The 6,269-nt window shown below is 39.6% G+C and overlaps 1 protein-coding gene across 2 annotated transcripts in view; it reads left to right on the forward strand.

Moving 5' to 3' along the window:
- Positions 1-6,269, forward strand: part of PALLD (palladin, cytoskeletal associated protein) — a 446,787-nt gene that overhangs the window by 231,105 nt on the left and 209,413 nt on the right. The gene's annotated exons all lie outside the window — the stretch shown is intronic.

The raw sequence follows: 6,269 nt of genomic DNA on the forward strand, positions 1-6,269 counted from the left end.
GCCTGGACTCAACTATGTGGCAAGTTGTCCTTGACTCATGTGACCTTTGCTGCCAAGCGGTATCCTTCAACAATAGAAAAGATACCTAAAAATAAAGAAGGGAAATGAAAAGCTTAGTGAAATCTGCCCTTCGCTGAAAGCTGTGACTTGGTTACAGCTATGAAAATATCTGTGCCCGGTGTGGGCTTCCAGCATACAGCTAAGGATGTAGCCACTCCCCAGAGGCCATGGAAAAGGGGGATCTACTTTGAGCCCTTTATTAAAAGCATTTCCAAAAGTGGGTGTAAGTACTTTACATTTGTTACTTTAAATATTAAGTATCAGTAAGGAGGTCTGATATCGGCAAGCAGGGAAAGACTAAAAGCTGAGGCTGGAAATTCAGGGTGCAGATCCTGGCAGGGCAATAAAACCGGAGGTAAGCAGGCTTGTGGGCAAGAAGAGCGCCTTTCACAACACAGGCTACTTGGCTTGGAATTCCATGGAACTGCATATTTCCATGAATACCATCTTCACAGTTGATGTCCATTATTTCCTTAGGATGATAAAACTTGCATGAGCTGTTTCCATTGGCAACGCACAGCAGAGAGTTGTTATGAATGGAGCCATTACAATGTCAGAGAGGCAGAAATAAATTAGCTCAAACGGTTCTATCATAGCACAACAGACCCTGAATTACTGCCCCGCCAGAGGTCAGTGGAAATGTAAAAGTCATAGTGAAAGTGTATGTACTCGATGAGGTCACATTCCCATGAGAATGTATTTGCCAGAACTTAGGAAAGCCCCTTCTATTTACCCATATCTGATGTTTTTGATTTGGGGCAGGAAGGGCTTCTTTAGGAGTTATTCCTTATTTCCCTAGCATTGAACAGCCTCCTCTTTTCTCTCTGTGATCAGTTCATTTGTTAGAAATGTTAGAATTTAAAAGATATTTGAATTATTAACACCTTACCTTTGTACATCACTTTATTGTTTACTGAGTGATTTCATGAACAACATTAGACTAATCAAATAACAAAAGCAGTCAAAAGAATACCTTAAGTTAAATGGTCAAACAATTTTATAAAACTAGACTTCTGGACAATCTTGTGTTGCAGATTCAAAAATCTGTCTATTGCTACCCTCTACTTAATTTTGCATTATGTTCTGGCTCTCTTTTAAGACAGTAGGGCTACTCACTAAGCTTGTACACAATAGCGTGAAAGGTGTTGGTGAACATTTAATACCTATGCGCCGTCTCCACTCAGAGGCTGAACAGGTATAATGAGCTAAAAAATGGTGGCCTTAAAAGAGATTTATGCTCTTGTAGCAGCAACCCATAAAATTAATTGCCACTGCTGACTTCTTTCATCTTTGCATTTTGAATATGTATTTGCAGTGCTTTTAATGAAACAAGGGACCTGCTCTCCAGGGAGAGAAAGGGCAAATGTGTTGAATGACTAGGACTTGACTGTGGTCTTGATTAAGTAAAGTCTATCTACTCTAATGGGTATCATAAATTGCATGTTAATCACAGGAGGAGCAAACATGAGGAGCTGTTAAGAGGCATCTACAGCCCTTCTTATCTCAGGAGTTTGAACAACTCTGGAGCTTTTAGTTCTGCTTTGCAGCCACGTTAATGGATATGGCAAGGGGTAGTATCTACAGAATGCAGACAAAACAACTTCGTGTTCATTAAGAGGATGACAACTTAAGCACAAGTTTAAAGAACATCAGGATTTGCTTATGAGTGAGATTTTTCAATACAAAATAAGATGCAGAAAAAATGGACTTAAATGTGTGAGGCCCAAATAAATGGGTTATTCTCCCTTCATGAGGAAATTTAAGGGAAAAAGTAGAACACCTAAACACAAAGCCCTACAGCTTAGAAACAACATTTACTTGTACTAGGTTTTCCCACTGTTTTTTGTTTTTTCTTCAAATCTTCATGTGTTTAAACATATTCTTCAGGCATCACTTGATTTTTGTTTTTCTGTGTTGCAGATTTACCTGCCATTTAACTAGGTAGAAAATAATATGTGATGATGCTTTTTAAATATATATTTTTAAGTTTTCTAATGATGTAGAATATGTTATTGGATTTTGTTTTATTACAAAATCAATGGATGCTTGATGTGACAATTCAAACAACACAAAAGCTATTAAAGTTTACACTCTCTGCTTCGCTTCTTCCAGCCTACCCCTCTGAAAGGTGTGGCATGGTGTATTATCAGAGCCTTTTCTTCTTTTTTTTTTTTTTTATTATACTTTAAGTTCTAGGGTACAAGTGCGCAACGTGCAGGTTTGTTACATATGTATACTTGTGCCATGTTGGTGTGCTGCACCCATCAACTCGTCAGCACCCATCAACTCGTCATTTACATCAGGTATAACCCCCAATGCCATCCCTCCCCTGCCCCGACAATAGACCCCGGTGTGTGATGTTCCCCTTCCCGAGTCCAAGTGATCTCATTGTTCAGTTCCCACCTATGAGTGAGAACATGCGGTGTTTGGTTTTCTGTTCTTGCAATAGTTTGCTGAGAATGATGGTTTCCAGCTGCATCCATGTCCCTACAAAGGACACGAGCTCATCTTTTTTTATGGCTGCATAGTATTCCATGGTGTATATGTGCCACATTTTCTTAATCCAGTCTATCACAGCCTTTTCTAAAAAAGGTTTGTTCAGTGTTCTCAAAGTTGTATTATTGATAGAGAAATGCTGTTGAATGACATCTACAAATAATTTAGAATAGCATCTGAGTTACTGATCATGAATGACTATAGGTAACTGCCAAGTGAAATTCTTACACATTCATTTTTTTCTTTTCATTCATTGTGGGAAAAGGTGATATTTTATTTGCCTCATATGGTCAGCAGTGAAAAACTATGGTTTGCTCAAATCTTATTTTCATCTGTCTATGATTTGATTTTCTTTCACAAAAGGAAAGGCTTATATGTGGCGGCGTTATGGCACTTTGTGCATCTTCATCATTTGTAAACACACTAATAGGAAACAATTTGGAGGGTACAAGTAATAGGAACTAGAATATTTACTCTCGCAATGAATCTGAAAATGGTGTCTGATGTGTCAGATGTCTGGAGGAGAAAAGATCATTTTCAGGGGAAAAAAAAAAAAAAAACTCTGAATTTTTTTTTTCTCTCTTGAATAGCTCCAATACTGATTGTGGGAAAAGAAAAACAAATTCAAGAATGAAACAAAAACCTAGAAAGGTCATGAGCTCTTTTCTGTAACTAGGCCCAGCCCCCACCCTGTACTGTCCAACAGAAGTCCTCACCAACAGACTCACAGCCATCCCAGACCTCCAGCCGAGTCCGTGGTACCGCTCATAAAGTGGAGGTTCCTGGCCCAGTCCGTGGTACCTCTCATGAAGTGGGGGTTCCTGGCTTAGTATCGTGGAGGCATCCACCTCAGCTCCTACGTCTGCCTTTGTTTCTAACACTCTGCCTCAAGTATAAGTGGAAGATAATTACATGTAGGCCATTCGGTGAGTCCCAGATGTCCCGCACGCTGGATTTGTGCAACGCCTTACCACCTTCTGTGGGACTGTGAAGTGTGCTTAATCGCTGCACAAGAAAAAATTAATGGCGCTATCTCTGCAACTCAGTGGTTGACACTCATAATCTTTGATCACAGCATGAAAGAAGCAACACAATGCTTAAGTCATAATCTTAACAGGAGGAAAAAAGGGAAATGAGCGTAAACCTAACTTATACACTGTTCTTTTCCTTGGTTCCTCGCTGACCTCTCATTACAAATGATGCCTGAAGATTCAAAATAAAGGTAGGGTTCGCTGTGAAAAATCTCTGCTTCTCTTTATACCTACCAAGAAACAGCCCTTCAAAAGATGGACATGCACGGAATCCCTACAAGTAAACTCTGAAGGGAAACCTGTGAATGGCAAAATGTAGTAGTCCATTTGCCAAGCATATAGAAAGGCATGGTCATTGTTTGTCCACTGAGCTCACCTCCTATAGCAGACCAAATAATATATAAATAACAATATGCTACTTTCAAAACCCTTTTGTTACTTCCTTTTTTATCTTCTTCCTTTGTCTTGTGGGATAAAGTGGAACTCTAAGCCTGTAGACGGCAAAATGAGAACTCCAAAGGGAGGTTACTGAAGGGTGATGCGCTGGGCAAGTCCTTATCCCAGGACAGATCAGCAGATAAAATGATGCTTATTTGTTACTCTAGTGCCAAAAATATGTGCATTGTTGTAAAAGTCTGTGTCCTTTTGTCTGGGAGAATAATAATGAAATGATTGTTAAGTGTTTACATGCTAAAGCAACAGCTCCCCTTGCTCCGATTCTTACTACTTGCTCTTACCCCAGTCTCTAAAGAAGAAACAGTATTATGATTTTCCATCTTAAAAGAGTAAAACGATTTCAGGCTGAATCAATCTTTTCAAAATTACTGCATTTTACAACCTTTGCTTTTCTCTTCTTCCTTTTTCTCACTCCCACCCTTAGATACCCTATTGTTCTGCAAATCCTGTCTCCAGAGAAAGATATATCCTATAAACTCATTCACGTTAAGCTGTTAGGAATTGTTAGTGTCACCTCAGTCCAGTTCTAGGCTAACAAAGAGAAGGACATCTTAATAAGCAATAATAAGCACTGCAGAAAATCAGGAAAATATCATTTCATGAGATGATGTGTTTGAGAGATAGAAGAGGAGGAACTAGCAGCCTTTATCATTCTCTTTATTAGTGAGGTTTTCTATATTTGGAAATTCCTGATGGGTTTCCTCCGCAATCCTAGACACAAATTGAAGTACAAGTTGTTCCCTTGCCTGGAATGTTCCACTCCCCAGCATGTTCCGCTTCTAATGGCTGGCTGTTACTTGTCTTTCAAATCTCAGCTTAATGTCACCATTTCCCTGACCACCCGGTAAAAAGTAGCCACCCAGCCATGTTCCAATAACTCATCCTCATTAATTACCGCAAAGCACATAATTATTTCTGATAGTTACTTGCTTTTCATTTTTTTTTATTGCTCCTTGCCTCCAATATTGTAATGTAGCTTTCTGAGAATGGGAACCCTGCCTGTCTTATTGCATTGCTCTTTCACTAGGACCCTAGAACAAATGGTAGATGCTCATCAATATTTTTTGGATGAAGCAAAAGCAGAACAAAAAAGAGGAAAGATCTCCCACCTTTAGAGCAACCCCCATTTGATCTGCCTAACGTTCTTTTTTTTTTTTTTTGGAGACGGAGTTTTGCTCTGTCACCTAGGCTGGAGAACAATGGAGCAATGATGCAATCTTAGCTAATTGCAACCTCTGCCTCCTGGGTTCAAGTCATTCTCCTGCCTCAGCCTCCCGAGTAGCTGGGATTACAGGCACCCGCCACCATGCCCGGCTAATTTTTGTGTTTTTAGTAGAGACGGGGTTTCACCATATTTTCCAGGCTGATCTCGGACTCCTGACCTCAGGAGATGCACCCACCTCAGCCTCCCAGTGTGCTGGGATAACAGGTGTGAGCCACCATGCCCAGCTGATCTGCCTTTCACCTAGATATACCATAGGACTTCTATTTTCAAACCCCATCAACTCCAGAGTTTTCCCACATTACAGTACTTTTCCAACTGACATCATTTATCTTGTAAACCGAATGAGTATGAAGAATTAAATAAGAATCTCATGGGATAGAATTACATTAGAAAAGTTTGTCCAAGTTACTTAATTTGGGAACCCTTTCAACTCCTTCATTTCTTCTGTGTTCTCATTTGATTAGCATCTTAATTTAAAACATTATGAAAAATGAGACATTCGGAAGGACTCGGAGGACATTTTCACCCTCTAGTACATACTTGCAATGTCAGTTGGCCACAGTGCAATCAAACTGCTATTTCAAGGTGTGTGTACTTGACATGTTAACACCCCATCAGATGCCAGACTTGTAATGAAGGGCCAAGAGCTTCTGTGCTACTCCCTTCCTGTCCTGTTTATGTTGGACTGCAGCTTCAACTCCAATGTGTGGCTTTGGCAATGGAACTTACAAAGTTGAACATTATCCCGTCCTTCGACCTCTACTAGTTAGGGTTCAAGATCTCACTATATTACTGTTTGACGTTAGAATACAAATGGTTTCCTAGGTTCTATTCTAATGTAAACCTTACCTGGTTGATTGAAAAGCAAAGCGAAATAAAAACAAAAAAGGCAAAGAGAAGATAAGCAAAAACAAGTTGGGGCAAAGTAACTAACAACAGGTCAAAGAAATGTAATCATTGAATGTACATAAATGTATTTTAAAATCTAGCGCTTTTTTTTT

This window comes from Mandrillus leucophaeus, unplaced genomic scaffold, assembly GCF_000951045.1.
Source record: "Mandrillus leucophaeus isolate KB7577 unplaced genomic scaffold, Mleu.le_1.0 Scaffold81, whole genome shotgun sequence".
Taxonomy (NCBI): Eukaryota; Metazoa; Chordata; class Mammalia; order Primates; family Cercopithecidae; genus Mandrillus; species Mandrillus leucophaeus.